Source organism: Temnothorax americanus, unplaced genomic scaffold (genome assembly GCF_048541705.1).
Source record: "Temnothorax americanus isolate GAGA-0224 unplaced genomic scaffold, ASM4854170v1 Scaffold20, whole genome shotgun sequence".
Taxonomy (NCBI): domain Eukaryota; kingdom Metazoa; phylum Arthropoda; class Insecta; order Hymenoptera; family Formicidae; genus Temnothorax; species Temnothorax americanus.
Window position 1 is genome coordinate 2,785,261 of NW_027509339.1, and position 19,533 is coordinate 2,804,793.

The following is a 19,533-nucleotide window of genomic DNA, read 5'->3' on the forward strand; positions in this document are numbered from 1 at the left end:
AAAAAAATGCATTCGAGCATTTGATATCAATTGGACGAATGTACTCGTAGCGCGGAATTTATTCATCTTAAGTAAATAAATAATCGTGATTTCCCGATCTAAACTGAGATCGCAGAACCTGTGCGGTTTTATCGACTGACCGATGCACGTGATATGTTGCAACCTGTTGCGCTTGATGGACAGTCTTGAGCAATCCATTATCCGGTGTTTTCCTAATCATTATTTAAATTAAGTGCGCAAGAAACGCGTATACATATTAATGGAAAATTAAATTGAAGTTACGTCTCTCCATGTTATAACTTGTTGTGACATGGATTCGTGACTTTTTAAAAAGCCTGGATATATTATATACATACGATCTATAAAAGTTCATCTTTAATTCAATAATGCATGTAATTATTATTTACAACTTCTATGTCGACTTGTTGTATTATTGATTCATTATTGAAAATTATTTACGTATTATAATATATTTTCAGAGATAGATAGCAGTTTTTTTCTTTAAAATAAATTGATTATTGACACAATGTACAGGGCACACATTGTGTCTTAAATGCGCGCGCTTCGTGTATTTTTCATTCAATTATTGAGACGCTGGCACTAATTAGCGCAATCGGTAACGCAATGCTACAGAACACGTAAATTCAATTCCATTCTCGTTAAGCCGAAGTTATATCGCGGCGTGAGAAAAACAGTCGTCCGTTTATCAATTTCGCGGGCCGAACAATGCGCATTAGTTTACGAGTTCGCCGAGTGTGCCATTTGTATGCGCGTGCATAATAATTATCGTGCCGCGAATCTTCTGACTGCGGTAAAGTTACGCGTTTCACCTCGTTACGCCGCAGTTTCTGCATTCAAGTCCGCAGTCCGCGTTGTGCAACCACGACAAAAGAATGCTCGCGTCTCAAAAATTGCGCGTGTGTCTACCTAGAAATGAACTATGCGAGGGTGGAGAGAGAGAAAGAGAGAGAGAGTAACCGCTGCAATTTGTAATCCGAGAGAATTTTGCAATATTAATATAATACTACAAAATGGCGCGGTTAAAGAAAAATGCTCGCTGCCAGGAATTTACGTCGCATTATGTCGCGAGTTCGTATTTCACACCCGGGATACGTTTGTTTCTCGAAAGATATCACGCTGTCAGCGGGTATCGAACACAAATTTCCCCGCGGAGCCTCATACGTTGCTTCCGCAGCATATCTTTCTGTTTCGCATGCAAATTTCATCACATGATCCGTGACACGCCGCGCACTTTATCACGCGCCGCGCTGCAGACGCGCCGAAGATGCGCCATCATGAATTTCCAACTGCGCGAAATGGACAAACGATTTATATCGCTATCGACATGTGTCCTCGCCGTATAGCTAAGCCGCCGAAATTAATGGGTCGGAGAGAGATCAGTTCGCGAACTTGTTCATAATTGCAACTGTCATAGATTTCACGTGAAATTGGCATGATTGAAAACGTTGTGCGAAATTTATCGCGCTCATCAGAACTCTAAATCCGGAATCGCAGGTATTTTCATCGATAATTTATATAGAATCCTTAAAGTCTCATTAATCTGACAATATATACGTATGACATATTTTTTTTCTTTTAAATTGAAAGAAATTAATATTTTCACGGGCAGTAGTTTGTTATAAATTTTGAAGTTATTGGATTAGATTAGAAACGTTTCAAATAGCATTTTATTTCAAATGTCATGTTTGACGTTAAATTTATTATGAAGAAATCTATAATCTCTATCTTTCTCTTTCCATTGAAATTACCTCTGCACTAGATAGTTGAATTATCTATACTAAAATTAATCAATAATATCGTAACAATATTTTAAACTTGCATAGCTAATAATAATCATCATGTAACGAAATATTTCTTTACTCTGCTCGAAGCATTATCAAATATATTATATAACATGTATCTGCGAGAAAACAGAAACTCTCACAAGACTTTGTAATCGATACGCCAAAGTCGTCACTAGTAGTTCGAGTTTAACACGCGCGCAAGAGAGCAGCTATCAATCAGAGCAATCATCACGAAATGGCGGCGGCAGTAGGATCAATCGTTACTGCCGATAGAACAACTCTGCACCATGTTACTACCCTCTCGATTCCACTTAGCGTTGACTATCGCGTTGCAATCGATTCGAACACGGCTTCCGTTCACAAAGCAACACATCCGCTGTTGCTGGCGCGAGCACGCGATTTCAAGTTGACACGGCAGGCACGAAAATATGTATACGTACGGCCACCAAAAATATTTTTCTACTCTTTATATACTTTGCATGTTTCTATTCCTGACTAATAGAAATGCTTAGTATAAAACAAGTTGGAAATATGTCGTGAAGATAAAATTGCAGAAAAAAATATTTTCCTCTAAATAATGTTTATCTGAATAAATGCACTTTTCTTTATTATTTATACGTTACGTTTCAGGCCCATTTATTCGTGATCGTCGATGTGTGCAATCGAACTGCGTTTGGTTTGCGTTTATATTGGACAGTGCCCGATATTCTCGCGCGAGAAATGTGTGTCATTAAAGTCGACGGGCTTTACACACGAAAACGCGCGTTTCCGTCGAAAGCATCTCTATACATATGTAATCGAACCAAATTTCGCATCGAGCGAGCTGATACGCATTTAACGGTCTTTTGGACATCCAATTATTCAGTGTTTGTCAAGAACAATACGATACTGTAACCCAATTTATATATGAATAACAAATCAGTGTATAATTTAAATTATAATGCCGCGTAACTAATAAACGGCCCAATCGTATCGGAATAATTGCTTTAGTTCCTTAGTTGGTTAATTCGATTTTAATGTGCTATCTAATATTTCTTTAAGCGTAAACTTTACAAAATTTTACTTCAAACGATGCGCATTTAGAAATGTAGATATATATAAAATTAATTTAACAATCGGACCAAAGCTTATTCTGTATCAAAGAATATGACTAGATAAAAGAAAAATTTGTAATGTATATGTACATTTCCGGCATTTTTAGAATAAAACTCTTTTTAAAAAGAATATAATATTAAATGCATTCATTTATATAATACAGATTGTATGATTCGGGTATTACCTGCTACCATCGTAGAGTGAAACATAATGGAATTAAAAGCAATACTCTTAAAAATTTTTGAATTTCTGCAATATATCCATAATAACAAATAGATCTAAGTATTAATATCTATTATAATCTCTTATATCAAATATGTAGTTTATTAAAAGTCCGTACAGCGGTGTATTTCGCGACAACGACGAGTTCGGCTTGTACTTGCTATTTGACACATCAAATTGACAAAATAGCCTTTGGGATTGCTAAAGTTAATGGGTTAAACGTCGATAAATGTAACCTCAGCAGTGTCGATATTTTTTACGAATTTTCTCAAAGCGGTTTATAATGAAAACGGACCGACGTTGACATCTCCGTCGCCGTCGTCGTTCCACTTTTATTATTACATACAATGATATTACTCGCGGTTTCATTCACTATAGACCGCTGTCACCCTACAGATATCCCTGATATTATACACCTTTTGATATTGCTGTAACCCCAACGATTCGACTAAATGCGGTCCGCCCGTTTCTATCACGACACGCTACAATGAACGGCTCTCTCTCTCTCTCTCTCTCTCTCTCTCTCTCTCTCTCTCTCTCTCTCACTCTCTCTCTCTCTCTCTCTCTCTCTCTCTCTCTCTCTCTCTCTCTCTCTCTCTCCCCCGTTTATATCCCTGTTTTATTATTTTTCGGGCAACTTTTTCATTTCTGCGTCATTCACGCCGTCGCCAAATGTGACCGACCATTGTATGGCCTCCCTACCGCAAGAAAATGTCAAGATTCTTTATATGGCGAGCTAACGTCTTACAAAAACGTGACCACATTGTATAGCTTACAATTAGTCGTTTACTGGACCTCTCGTGGAAAATGAAAGAAAAAAGAACAACCGCGAAAGGAGGTCGCACGTGCCGTGAAATTCCACGTTTGTGTGCGACCGATTATTGATGTTTTCCGCTGACTGACAAACTTTTTATAATCTCATACAATTAATGTTAGGAAAAGTCTTATACGCGCGTCGAAGAAAATTATAGGGAGGCTGATGAAAGCGATGAAACGTCGTCACGGGTTTTTTTTTTAAATCGTTAAACAATCGTCAGGTCTTTGTGGTGGACGTTTCGAAAGACGTTGCAATTGCTTTCGACACGAACATGCAGTTCGGACATCGATGACCGAATTTTCCCCCACGTGTGATTGCAAATGACAAGTCGCTCAGGAACGACCGATACTTTTCGCTTAATACAAATTGGCAGCCGTATATAGTTTCGCGATGAAAAGCGGTTGTGCCGTCGTAATCAATAGAACACGTGTAACCTAACACAATCGGCTACCGTCAATTTCGGGGCGCACAGTTATCGTTCGCGTAGATATCCACGGGTTTCACAACAGTTATGACACTTTTATTTTTTTCGGCAAGAGTCGACTATTTGGACACTATGTAACGTATCGATCGGTGAATATGGTACAACTGAAGGGTTGAAATGAGAGAACTTGACGAAAAATAAAATTTTCTATTTTGAGACAGAGAATCTATTACGATTCTTTCGTTTTTCCATGCGATGACAATCTAATATTGTTTTAAAAAAAATTGAAAATAGTCGATAAACAAGAATAGAGAAATGGAATTCTGATCAAAATATTTAAAAAAGAAAATGCACATTGTTCAATTTCTTCCGATATTGAGTCATGAGTATCTCAACCGTGTTCTATTTCGTGGTAAAAACGTGTAGCAGAACAGGCATTTAATATCTCTTATTGAATCTTGAAATAAAAAATCTAATCTTTATCTGAAACTGGAAATACGAAATAGTTTTTCAATCTTTTTCGGAAAGTACTTATAAAATGTGAGTTTTAGGTTTTTAATTTTTATAAATATGGTAAAGTTACAGACAGAATACTTCTGTATAAATTATTTTAACGTATATATAGCTTTACATTTTAATCGTGCGATCGTTATTTATGGACGAAATTACGATTCGCGGTATCGCGATACTGTCGGGATTTGTAGATTTATCATACCGTATCCGACCGCTGACGACTTTCGTGCGCCAGTATTCTTGACTCTAACTCCGAAATTGCACTTGCAGTCGTGTTTCTCAGAAATTACACATTCGCCCAGCGCGACGATTGTTTGACTTCGTCTGGAGTATATTTGTTCTTCTAAAACTCAATATGCGTCCACGCAGTGTCCGCTATCAAATACAAATACATATGAACTCCCACTTGAACAATGATGAAATATCTGGTAAACGCGTGTCACCGGAAAGCACTTTACGCGGCCGTCTTTGTGACCGAGTGACCTTCGCGAAGTGTATTATTCCGCTTTCTCTTTGTACACGCTAAAATTAATGATACCGGCAAAGTGTAGCGGCAAGCGCATAAATGCGTTTTACCACGCCGCGTATAATAAACTGCATCCGTACAATATGCTTTTTACAGCTACTTCGTTCTCGACACAACAATGATAACATATTCCTTAGGCATCTAACAAGTCAAATTTAATTTTTATTCTTTGCAGTTAGAAAAAGCGTGATATTCTCGGTATTTTTTAATAAATGCAGAAATCCTTTACTATAGCTACAGTTTTAGAAATTATTTTAAAAATCAAAAATAATAATATTAGGAAATAGACAATTTGCATTATGTATCTGTCTGCTAAAATATAGCTTTATAATTAGATATATATATAGAAAAAGAAATATACATAAAATAAATAAAAGGATTTTGCTCGTGTATCTTAAATCTTACATAAGGAAACGGATAAATTATGAACAAAGTTAAATTGCGTTAGAAGTCAATTGCACGAAAGCGTCATTTGTATTATTTTATCTTGCGCTACACGACGTAACCTGCAATCTCGCGTTACTGTACGGTACGTTGAAGCATCGCACTGTGAAGGATCGATAGTGCGCGCGTCACAGCCATGATCAAGCACGGCCATTTAGACGGCCATTAACCCGATTTTCGCGCTACGTTTCGCTACTTATTCCTGGTAGACAATGCCAAAATGTTTCCCGGATAACCGTTGGAAGTGAAGAAAACCTGCAGCGCGACCTGGTTACCTGCGATGTTACCTGCACCGCAATGGAGTTATAAACGATGATCTGGTTAGCGTTCATCCGACAACCGGCTCGTTTGTAGAGGCAAAAAGAATATATAGCCCTTCCTACTCGTAGTTCTTTAGTCTTTTTTTTATTATATACCGACTTTCTGCATGGCACATTCGTTGAAAATTAGAAGATTGTAATACTTAGAACAGGTATTCATACTCTTGCGGTACATAATGACAAAGTTGTTAAATGCATTTGTGACAGATTTAAATTTACATAATTAATTTTGCATTTTAATTGTTATGACAATGCGCGTTGTAACATGGCGACGAATGGAACTAATTCATGTCAATATTAACGTTTACAAACAATTATATTAAACTTTTTTAACAAATTTACGTAATTTGATTTTTTATACGTGAAATAATTTTGTTTTTTTATAAAACAATATTATTTTATAACTGAAAAAATATTTAACATGTAAAGTACTAACAAAATTTTATTTTTTACTACGTGAAAAATTATTTGTTAATATCCTCTCTGAATCTGTAAATTTACAAAATAATTTATGAATTAATAATCAATATTGCAACTATTGTAAAAAGTTGGGTTTTGAAGCTAATATTTCGCGAGTTTAACCGTGCTGCACTATCCGACATTTATCTGGGAAATTCAGAAGTTCCTTACCCAACAGTTAATCCGGTCATCCAACGAGTAGGTACGTCGCTCTCGTGAAATATCGGCTGAGAGTTGATAATAGTTATGTCGTTTGTTTGTCTCATCAATCCAAACGGAAACTCAATGTTTTTGGTAGTTATACGAAAGATTGATTTGTCCCTTAGTATATTTGCTCCTGAGAGTTTTTAATATATTTTTTGGCATTTTAATTTAACTGGACATTAAAATACATCTCTCTTAATTTTAGATTGGCAATAAAATGCCGCAGTTTGCTGCAATGTAGAAAAATATTTGTTCCTTATTTTTAGCTGCAGACAAATAAAAGATAAAGATTACGAAATAATAATAAGAATAAATGCTACAGAGAGATGAACGATATATAATAAATGATCTACGTTGCTATAAAATACATTTATCCTGTACAAAAAAAGGTAGATTAATTAATATCTGAGAGCTTTTGTAAGACTTTCTACTATTGTGAAAATATTTATGGTTAGTACGATAGTTGTATAACTGTTGAACAAAGTAAAACTGGATTCACTGATGTGGTAATGGCAATTAGATTTCTATCCAGGTTAAAACGCTTGACTGCTGCTAAGTTATATATCAGATTAGCTGCAAGACGTTCATCTCTGCGTCTTTCTTCCATCTGATGTTGATGAATGGAGGAGTGCGGAAGAAAAATTACACTTAACTTTAATAACACGAGACGCCTTTCCTTTTCTCTACGCCGTACAATTAATATAAAAAATTCACTAGACATTTTGTCAGATAGAACTTTTATTGTAGAGCTAATAAAGTGCTAAAATAAAGCATTTAATAGTGTCAAAATATAACAACGACAGTAATTAACATCTTAATATATTTTAATTAATTATTAATTAATCATCATCATATGTGTGTGTGTAGTGTAGTGTTTCAATCTCTCAAATTTTGAAAATTTTTATACATTAGGCATTGCTCCATTATAATATCGCGTTGCAATAATACGTAAGGTTCTCTCTACTCAATTATTACACCCTATCGCTTTATTAAAGCTGACAGTTTACATAAAAGTTACGAGCATCAAGCATGCCCGAGTGAAGCAGGGCAAACAATCTTTTCGTAGAACGTAACAGTAAGATTTCGACCAATCGCGTTGCTCGATTCGGTCGTCTGTAACCATAGAAGTAAGAATCGAGCAACACGATTGGTCGAAACCTTACTGTTACGTTCTACGAAAATGTGTGTGCCCTGCTTGATACTTCGCAGGAACATGGAACATTGGCGCATCCTCGCGTTCGCGGAGGTATATAAACGAAGCTATAAAGTGGTTTATAACCCGTCAAAATTACGCACCCTTGCTAGAGCGTATATATATATATATTCCCCGTTATATATATCTATATATTCACCGTCTACCATAATCCATCTAGCTATGAGCATAGATTTCCTACTTGGAGATTAAGGTCACCTTTCCCAAACTAATCCCTTGCGAATCGATACCTTCTAATATTTGCTTTAATCTGCGAAAGAGCGCGGAGTAGAAAAATAAAATTTTACTTTTCTTTTTACATAAAAAGCAAGCACAATAACTGATTTACATTGACTCTCGAGCGCGTGATAAAACTGTCTAAAGGTGACTAAAAATCTGCATAATAATAGCTAGGTATAGAACCAGATCTATAACCTGGCTTTGATATGGGAAATGCATCGTCCTCGTGTCTATACGCTTTGATCAGCTTCGCATAAAATAATATTACGAAAAACATAAAAAATATTGATAATGAAACAAAGTATAACGTATGAAAAATAGTTTTTGTTTGGCTGTATCTTTACCACATGATTTTTTAATATCTGATTCTTTTCAATAAAGATATCAAGAGAATTCTTAACTTTTCAATTTCTTCAACACTGTATATTTGTAATTAAAGCTTAAATTTTCAAAAAATTGATCTATAAATTTATAATTAACTGAAATGAAATGAATATAATCTTTGCCAGAAGTTTCTTATTTTTAATTGCAAATTTATCCGAGAATTCGATAAATGCCTCAATGTTTTAGTAAGCGAAAATTAATTCCAAATCGGTAATCCACTATTAGAATTATGGAATATACGATAGAAATAGATAATACAATTATATAATTTTGTTAAAATAATATATTAGTTTTGTTAGCGAGAAAATCGCTAATAAAATAACGGAATTCTATAGAGAGCGTAATTCTGCAGATAGAAGATTAACAGTTGCGTAGATTGCGAATGCATTAGAAACGCGACGTAGTAATACGCCGTAGTCGCAGTTTAAAAGTTAAAATGGATTTACGCTTTTGGAACGCTATTATAGAATAAAATTCTACATAATTCTGTTTTCTCGGGAAGGGACGTCAAGAGTTCCATTTGTCACAATTCGCGAGCGCTTTTTCTAACGGGCAAATTCGTTTTGCGAAAGTTTTTGGCGAGGAACAAAGTCGTCGTGGAATTCATGTAATTATACGCGCCAAGCGGCAAAATTGTAATTGTCAAGTACGATTTACTAGATGGGCGAGTATTTGCGGAGTCTCTGCGATTTAACAAGTTTTCCCTCTTTTCATAGTCGTCGACGATTTCATAATCGTCGTGGCGTAGTAATTATTCTTCGTTGCTCTAATCGATCATAGCAATATCATATTTGTGCCGAATGCAACAAAATAGGAATAAAGGTATTTTAATTAAGCATGACTCACGTACGCCCAGAAATTATGTTCCCTGCTTTATTAAAAGCCAGAAAAGATTCGAGCATTTCAACAAAAATTTTGGAAGCATAAACGAGAAAGTATCTTTTAAGAGATAAGAAGGCGTAAGCCTTCGTTTCGTGTTAAATTAAATTAAATGAATTCTTTTTTATGCCAACAGTTTAATTTTAATTTATTTATTAGGACCGGGAGATCTCTCTCTCTCTCTCTCTCTCTCTCTCGTGTACGGGTCTTTCGTATCACGTAACACAATTCGTGTAACATATGGACCAACGTGCAATCTACTATCTACTATATACAAAGCGAAAATTCATTTATAAAATCTCTTGAAAACTGTAGATCTCTCACCTAGTCGCTGTTACAAGCAGGCTACGAAACATTTATGAACTTACAGCGTAAGAATCGTATACGTTGTTTTTCAAAGAGTTCGCACTTCCGCTTTTAGAACAGCGATACGCTTTTACACAGGCGATCAGTTACCTGCTAAGCCAAATAATAAATAATAGATCTTGTTATTTCATACAGTAATAAAGCGATTCTAGATGTAATTTATAGCTCGAAAGCTGCTTAGGTATACGTATTTCGTATAAATAATATTATACCTTTGCCTGTGTATTTATCCGCAGATAATGTTCTAATATAACCGAATTTATATTTTAAATATTTTTATAAATTAATTGAATCTTACTGAATTTTAACACAACCTGAATAGAAAATTATTACATAAAGATTTTCGAAGTGTCTTTTTAAATGTCAGATACATTCTATTTAAACAACAATCATACGCGTGTGCGGGCTATTAAAAAATTGGCGAAAAAATAATGATAAGGTTTGTATAATTTACAAATACCTCGTTAAGAGGTTGACGCTATTTAGGGTTAAAAAGATTCATCAAGCAATTGGTCTCGCTATCTTTGTACGACGTGACAAAAACATAATCCTGCGAGAAGATCTGTGCTCATTTTCACCCTTTTAGCAATGAAGGGCGCTTAACAAGTATTAAGGGCTTTTGCGCTGAAGGCGAGAAGACGTGACAAATAATAAATTTTAAAAAGTACAAAGCAAACTGGGGATTCGTTACAGTAATGGAACAAACATACCGATAAGCAAAAACGAAAATGCCAAAGTTAAGACGCATTTTCTATTCGACGCGAACGGTGAGGCAGAGGTATGCAACGGAATCGGAAATCCGCGCGTCACGCGTTTCGCTAAAGTGACACGTGAATTTATAAAAGTCCGCCTTCGCGTATCGCAACGAAAGACCGACGATCCCTCATGTGCACGTACACAACAATGCGAGATTCCGCGAATCGCGAATCGTACACGGCAGCGTGTTCTCCGTGGCTTTGAATCACTTCTATACGACTCGACAATGCGAGTAGAATTGGAAATGCCAAATCCGCCTGCTCCCTAGGCTGTATATACGCGGATATGTACGGCTCTTGCTATATGTTTATATACACGCATTGTACATACACGCCGCACTTATACAGGGTGGTCCGCTTAACGGCGCATCGTCTCGTGAATAATTATATTTCAATATAGTTTTGACGCACCAGATCAACGGATATTCATCTCTCGATATTAAATGTTACATTTTATGGATACGATGCGGAAATTTTACCTACGATTTACATTATAACCCTCTTCCATGCTTTCTGCAAACAGAAGCAATCAGGCAGCGGAGAATACCACATATATATGTGGCAAGAATATGGAAATAATAAAATAGTCGTGTAAAGCTCGAAAAACCGAAATCAAATTGGCGAGCCTGTTCATGTATCTGTTCATATGCATATAGATTCGTGATATAATACCGCGATATAATACCGTGATATAATACCGGATATTTCGATTACGGCGGAGCGGGTTTGACGTTCGGCATGGCGCGAGGTAGAGGTATATCTTGCTGGGAGATCTGGATCAAGCAAGGCTTCTCGACTCGAGTAATTAGTAGGTAGTATTCACGTACATGTACGCACGCGTCGATTCACTCGAAATAACCCAAACTACTAAATCCAGGCTGTCACCGGCAATAGGTAAGAACGCACAAATCAAACACGCAGAAATCTCACGAGGAGTGAGCAGTCCATATTCTTTTATTCAAAATAAGCAGACTATTTTATATATAACTTCTAATTTATGTTCCACATAAATTTTCAGTAATTTTTCATGCGAAGCTTTGCTTTGCATAGTAAACATGTAGTTTCTTTCATAGATATCTCTATCTACAGTTAATGTTCTAATTGTCCCTGCATGTCTAATTATCGTAAAATTGACAAAGAAATCAAGAACTGGGGAAAATTTTATTGCTAATCTGTAATTGATTTTTTTTTCGATAATAATAAATCATGAATACCTCGTCTATCCGTTGTTTATTTCGTGGGATTAAGCTAGAGGCTGGATTGGTGTGATGTAACATAAGTATATTACATTCCACGCGTATATTTCGGTCGCAGAATACTATTTGGGGAATTTGACGAAATCGATACTGCGCGCGCGAATGAGCGGTGGATGAACAGACGTTATGCGCATGGATATTCACGTGCCCCTTTATTCACGCGAAATATGTACAGCTGCCACGGCCGTGTAGAATATGCGATCTCAAATTGAATCTATTCAAGTTCCGATATAAAAAGTACTGCATTCATTCGGCGTTATCTTAAATCAGTGAATCGACCGCGTGTGTTATGCCCTACAGATATTGTATGTTACACATATAGATATACGCGCGATAGAAACAATTAGTTACAACGCCATCCATCGGACACGGATAAGTGAGATAAATGAAGATTATCAATACGAACATTTTATAAAGAACTGTTACAAAAAAAAATTGCGGAAATGAACGCTACACGGAGGATTAAAATAGAAACACTCGTCTTGTCGTTACTTTAACGCGTTGCGAGATTTGTGACTACTCACGAAAAAGAAACGGATCCTTTGCTTGCAAAACTTACGATTACGCGCGGAAAGAAAAATCAAGCAGTTCTTATATGGAAGTGAGAGCGATGTAAACACGCGATTACGAAAGTACAAAAACACCCCTTTTTACCTGGCTCTCTAATTAAGCACGATTAATCCCGAAGGTTCAGCAGCGTTTCTCATCGTACATAATATCCCCTGATTTTCACGAGAGACTTAAAAGAACGACAATAATAACAATTTGAAAAAAATATATAAAGCTATTTTTATTACATAGATTGATATAAAAATTGTATTCCTTATATTATAATTTTGTTGATATCCAACAATAAGTGGGTTATTTTCTAAAACATTTCAATATACGTCTCTTAATTAAATTTGAAAACTCATAAAGATCAATAGCAATTGATTTAATTTATAACTGAATTATATTGATATAACTGGTTGAGTATTTTACAATTGTTGATAATGTAAGTTAGATGAGTTTTTTTACCATCAGTCATAAATTAAAAACATTTTAATAAAAATATTTTATATATACTATAAGGTACGTTATCAAATTGCATTAAAATATCATTTTTACTCCAATGAGAAATTTTAGTTTCATATTTTAGGCTTTCTAAATGCATTGCATATTTGACATTTTATATTTGTAAATTTCACAACGTTCGTTATTGTTATAATTGTATAAGCGGATTCGTTAATAATTCGCATGCCAGAATATTGTTTCATGATGGAAGCCTTCAGGCTCTTGTCTTTACCATTAAAAATCGATTCGATACACATTTATGGCGATATACTGATAATAGATTTTCTTCTTTTTAAATCTTTTTAAATATCGCGTAGAGAATCACAATCGTTTTACAATATTGTTTTACAAATGAGCGAAATGCGTTGTAGATAATAAATATTTCATTTTCTAGGATATTATAAGTCAGATCATTATAAATTGTTAAGATGTAGATTGCAAAAATCTATATGCTTTTCAAAACAAACGTTTTTAAGAATAAAAGTTATCCTTAAAGATATCAGTGTATACTTACAATTAGAAATTGCTCTTTCACCACTTTATTTCCATTTGATTATTAAATGAATTTAAATAAGATGACGAGATTTAACGAGCATAGAAAGCACGATGCCATTGAGAATTATCCCAGTTATTGTCCGCGACTCTATCGGCTTTTCTCATTTATAATATATCGTTACTCTTTAATTAATGACCCTTATAAAAATCTTACATTCTATATTTCATCACAGATCGTTAATACTACGTGAAGATTCAATAGTTCGTTTGGCTTTGCCGATATAGTAAAGCGTTTAGGCAAAATATTTAGCAAAGATTAAGAAACTAATATTTTTATTAATCAATATTAGTATATATATAAGAATAAATTTCTTCACAAATATTTTAAAAACAATGCCGCGAAAATGAGATGCTATAATTCAATTTTTAGAAAGTTAAAGGCGAAATGTTGATTATAAAATCATTCCTATATCTTTCAAAAAAATTAACGCATTTAACTGCAATATTGATTTCTATGTTGGCTAAAATTTAAATTAGGGCTTTTGTGACATAAATATTAAACGCGCGCGTAAATATTAAATGTATTGATTTTCGTTCAATTCAATTTCTTCGAAAGATATGAGCCTTAATGTTAAAACCGCATCGCGTTTTAAATTGTATTCTGCAAACCAATTCAAATATTTTCTAACAAACAAGATCGCGGTAATTAGCATACCAGTACGTTGTCTTATCAAAGCTCACGTATGCACGGAAGCACTAGCGCGGAAGTTTAAACATGCTTACTATGAATCTACGAACGCAAGCGTTGCTATATACGCATATAGATGAGTAAACGTGCGTTTTGGAGGCCCTAGTTTACTAGATTTCCCGTCAATCTGAATTAAAACGTTAGGTTTACGTAAGTAGCGGTATGCACAATTAATTAGTGGCCTCACAATCACGAGCCACTCAAAGAAGATATTCATCGTCGTCAGCTTTTGTTCCAAAATCCGAAGTAGGTTACGAAAATTGATGGCCGACGTAAGAATCGATGAAAAATCGACCTCGTTTGAAATTAATCGTTCCCTCCACGCAAATGTAATGCGAAGTTTTTGCGAAGAATTATCCAGCGACAGTTGTAATAGCGTTTCGATAACCTAGGAACATCTTGATTCATGTTGATGCTAATATGTGATAGTTAAACCTAAAGATGTGAGAAATTACTGAACAAATTTATTTATGGTTTTAGTTTATGTGTAAATTAATTTGGTGGACTATAATCGAAAAATAAGTGTAATTTATTTAAAGAATAAATTAGAGAATTCTTTTCGCGGATAAATTAAAAATTTTTTATCGTATATATCCAATAATCCAAAAATTTTTCTTGTAATTTTACTAAATTATATATTATTAAAATTAGTCAATTAATTGTGAACGTACGTACTAATTATCAGAATACGATGATCATGCGGGACTTTATATATATACAGATTGCTCTATTTTTCCCGGATATAGTTTTTTTTAATCGGATACTTTTTGAATCAAAATTTTATCCGATAAAGACAGATTAACTCTGTACAGAACAAAATAGATAATGCGCCGATATTTTGACGAATATCGATGAGCTCTACTTTGTGAATTTTGTGTGTGCGAGCGTATCCTCAAGCACATTAGCGTGACAAACAAGAAAAATAATGAGAAATAATTTCAAAATCAAATAATCACCGTAATCCTATCTAGCCCATTTATTTTAAGACAACGGATCTGTGAACTGTCCTGTTCAACTTTTGTATTATTCTTCTGCAAAATAATATTCTAATATTTTGCTTGATATATACACAAAACTATTATAATATCTAACATAATTTTTACAGATCAATTATCTTAATAAAAAAGTTGTGTACGACTCACCGATCGATGCGCAACAGCGGAATTATCTGCAACGTAGACTACGTTGATCTGTAACATACAAATATAATAATCCAAATTAAGTAATGTTTATAAAAAATAACTATTGAACGCGTTAAATTTTATATTTATCCACTAAGTAGATGCTTAATAAAATAATTACATAATTTTCGAGAAAAAGTTCTGAAGTATTTTCTTCTACAAAATTTCATAAATAAAAATCTTTGCCAATTCTCGTTTTTCGAATCATCTGAATAAACGATCCAATTAATGGAAAATGGACGGATACTTCCGCGTAAGATATAATAATACAATTATACTCACCCCAAAGTTGCTCCGCCGGTGCCCGATGCCTCTCCTAAGCCTCCTCCTCCTCTCAGGCTGTCCCAGTTGTCAGCTTCATAGGATTGACGCGATTCACTCTCCGTGTCGTTATCTTCAAATTCATTTGAATAAATTCATTCAATTAAAGAGGAATAGGTGATATTTTCGTATATAAAATAATATATAAAAATTAATTACACTTCAGGCAGTCAATTTGTCCAAGTTATCAATTTCGTAAAACTTCCTCGACACGATACTCGCGAGAACGCGAGTATATGGTCACGCGATACTTTGTACGGCACTCGCGAAGTTAATGCAACGCGACGTACCGGCTACGGTTCGTTCATTCAATTAAATCGGCGGCGATGAGTACATTAAGCTTCCCTGTCGTACCGAACTCTTCAAGGTACTAAGCACCTCCACCACTTAAAGATCGCGGAAAGGTTATCGTCGGCGAGAAGTCATGTGATTATCAGTGCAAAAACCCATCATTACTTTGATTTATTTAATTCGATGCTTTGTATATTATGCTTTGAGTAGCATTTTGTAGCTTATGTGTTTCCTGATCCTGATCCGAAATTAGAATAGAATGGGTGAGTCACACTTAAATCGTAAAATGCAAAACGCTGGAAAATATAGTTCGCAAGCAAATATCGTTAAAGGAATATACGTTGCTCGTAACTATCGCACGATAAAACGATAATTTATTGTTACAATAAAACGATGATTTATCGCGCAGTCTGCTTCGTCAAATACCTGTTGCCTTGATCTACTTACGAGTCGTTAATTGCCGGATTAATTAATTACGCGAATTTTTAATTGTTAATAATTGTTGGGAATAATCGGGTTTGTGTCTCAAGATGTAACGCGATGATACGCGAGAGAGATTCGCCTTATTACCTGGTTTCTCGACTGTCGGCGCATGAATGGCGGCAACCTATGATATTACGCAACAATACACAATATGCAAAGCATTACGTGCTAACTAGTTTATCGATAAAATATTTAACAAATTCTATAATAAATGGATGTTTAGTTTATTGTTTCTTATTTCAATTTAATTTCAATTTGATAGTGTGATATTGAATGATCTACCATCGCATAATTTACACTTTCGTTATTCGTTTATCTGTTAATGTAAATTTATTTTATCTTGATTATGTATTTATACGAAAATTATGTATTTTTACTAAAAAACATTTATTATCTTTTGAATTGATTTATTATTATGTCTTCATATCAAATTTCTAAGTCCCAGAAATATTAAATTATATGCTTTAAAAAATAATTTTTCTCGCACTATTTTCTCCCTAAATCAATAACATAAGAAATTGCATATCTTTTTTATTTATTAATGCCACTTAATTTTACTCCTCTCCAGAGGTAAAAATTTGTATAAAAATAGTAAAAACAAATTATATAATTTTCGTTTTTCGATATAATCGGAAGCTGTCGCGCGTACCTAATCGAAATATTCGTTTAACAGATTGCGACAATTTAAACCGGTTTCAGCTACTTCAAATCTACACCCTTCGCAAGTTTCGCCAGTTTATTAAAAAAAAAAAAAAACATCTCCGTAAAATTTTCCATCGGCGGATGAAGCGGAAGTCTAGTGCTCGCGAGAGAGATTCGAGATCGCTTTCCGATAACGCGCGCGCGAACCAAGCCGGTCGCGTCGGCAGATTTAAGACATCGATAATCGCTCGTCCGACTGCTGCGCGGCCGGTCGGACGATAAATCGATCGCTGCTCATAAATCTCGCGGCAACGTAAGTTTCGCCGCTGCGATTTACTATACGCCGTCGGCGAATTCCATCCGTTCGCGAAAGTTCACGTATATATATAGAATTAAATTCGCATCAACGGCCGCGACTTTTTCGCTGTATGCGCCATGCACCGGCGAGTTCTCTTTTCGGCGAAACTTTCGAATTCGTCTACCTATCGGCTTCCCTTTTTCGGTCGAGCGACGCGCGCCAGATGGCCGCCCGCTTCTTGCCGCGCTTTGGCATTTCGCGAATCCGTAATTACGGACGCGCGCGTGCTTCGACACACAACTAGACAGCTAGAGATAGGTATTATAGATAGGTATTGGCAGGCCATTCGATTCGAATTACTGTAAGGCATGTGTGTGACACGGTATTCAATATTTCTGCCAAGGCACCCGGTAACGCATATACTGTTCGTTTGCTATTTCTTCGTTTCTCTCTCTCTCTCTCTCTCTTTTTCTTTTTTTCTCTCTCATCCTCGCAATTATGCATTAAGATTATCCACTGCAATATGGCGATTATTTTTTACGACAGCAATATATCGAATCAGTTTGATTCATATTTTACGCATATATGTTTGTCATAATCAATTTTAAATATAAATGCAGTAAAATGTTATAGTAAATTGAAAACTATTATTGATAAAGCAATTATTTGTCATTAATTAAAAGAGTAAACAACATTACATTTATCCCGATTTAAACTTTCCCTACAATACACACGAATTTATACGCATGGATTAATCTGGCGCGCTCTATACTTCAATAAATTTCATTTCTACAATTATATTTCCATGCAAATTTATTTGAAATAACTCTTTACGAAAAATAATATAACCACCAACGAAAAATATCTAATCAAAATATTTTCTTTTACTGCAATTTTTTGCAAAGTAATGTAAAAATATACGTTACTTTCTAACGTTACTGCTCTAACGGAAGTTTTGAGATTTTAGTACTGTTATTTACGAGTCTCTCTCTTAGGATAAAATAGCTGCTGCAGGGCACAGAAAGTCGTTAATGTTTCACAAGAATTTTGCTGCAATTTTGCCACAGTATGTATAGTCATATGCACGCAATCATATGCCGGTCTCTGTTTCACCGCAGATTAAACAACGATCGTGTGAAAGATAGGCGCGCATTATATAATAGAAGAATCTGATCTTCCGGTCTAAATAGTTGTTGTTAATCTTCAAAAACCTATCCCCAAATTAACTTATTAAAAAGAAATTGTAACAAAATTACTTTCAGTTAAGTTTGGATATTGACTAAAAAAAAAAGCAAGAAAAAATGTTTAATAACGAAAACGATATTTTTCTATATTAAGCATTTCACTTAACAACATATTTTTTTCAATTTTTGTTCGATTATCTCTTTTAATTTGCAATTGTAATATATTTTGTAGAATTACAGTTCCATCATCCAATGAAAAATGTAGCATTCCGAATGCATATATGTCTGTTTCCGTGGGATTAAAATTTGCATACCGCTTTAAAGCTCTATCTCGCTGAAATTGAGCCACCACCACTGGGCAAAGTAAAGATTAACGTTAAATTTCCCAGCTAAATAATGGCGGGCTCACCGGTTTGCGGCCGTGATTTCCTGCCATGTAAGCATTGTCCACAATATGCGAAATTTTCCGTAAATGTTTTCCAACAACAGCGATTTTTCCTGGATTTCAATAAAGCGCTGGATATATGTTCGAATATTTGTAAGTCGGTTAACGCAGTCAAGATGTCGCGGTAAAATATTCAACGTATTCCGTCACCGTCTCGCGCGTTCTTAGATCCCTATATGGAATTTTTCTTTATATTGTGGCTTCTGGTCATCGGTGAAATTCCAAAGTACTTCGTCGCGGAATATTTCGTGTTCGGGCGAAGCGCCTTGTCGATGAATTTATTGATGATATATTGGTTGAAATTTTTTCGGTTATATATAATATTTCTATCCATTGTGCATTCTTTGTTACAATACTTGATCTCCACACGCTTATTTATATATCTTTAGATATAATTGTGTATTATCTATTTTCGTCAATCACAGAAGAAACTCATATTAATCTCTAAATATCTTTATAAATATATATATTGCTTTCAGTACTTAAAAAAT

The 19,533-nt window shown here is 34.8% G+C and overlaps 1 protein-coding gene and 1 long non-coding RNA gene across 5 annotated transcripts in view; one reads left to right on the forward strand and one right to left on the reverse strand.

Moving 5' to 3' along the window:
- Nachra7 (nicotinic acetylcholine receptor alpha7 subunit) overlaps window positions 1-19,533 on the forward strand; it is a 194,668-nt gene that overhangs the window by 68,910 nt on the left and 106,225 nt on the right. The window lies entirely within an intron of this gene.
- Window positions 1-19,533, reverse strand: part of LOC143897324 (uncharacterized) — a 164,980-nt gene that overhangs the window by 67,425 nt on the left and 78,022 nt on the right. For both annotated transcript variants that reach the window (XR_013256899.1, XR_013256898.1), the window contains exons 5-6: window positions 15,661-15,772; window positions 15,340-15,387 (exon numbers count right to left, since the gene is read on the reverse strand). This is a non-coding gene — a long non-coding RNA (uncharacterized LOC143897324). The remainder of the gene's footprint in view (window positions 1-15,339; window positions 15,388-15,660; window positions 15,773-19,533) is intronic.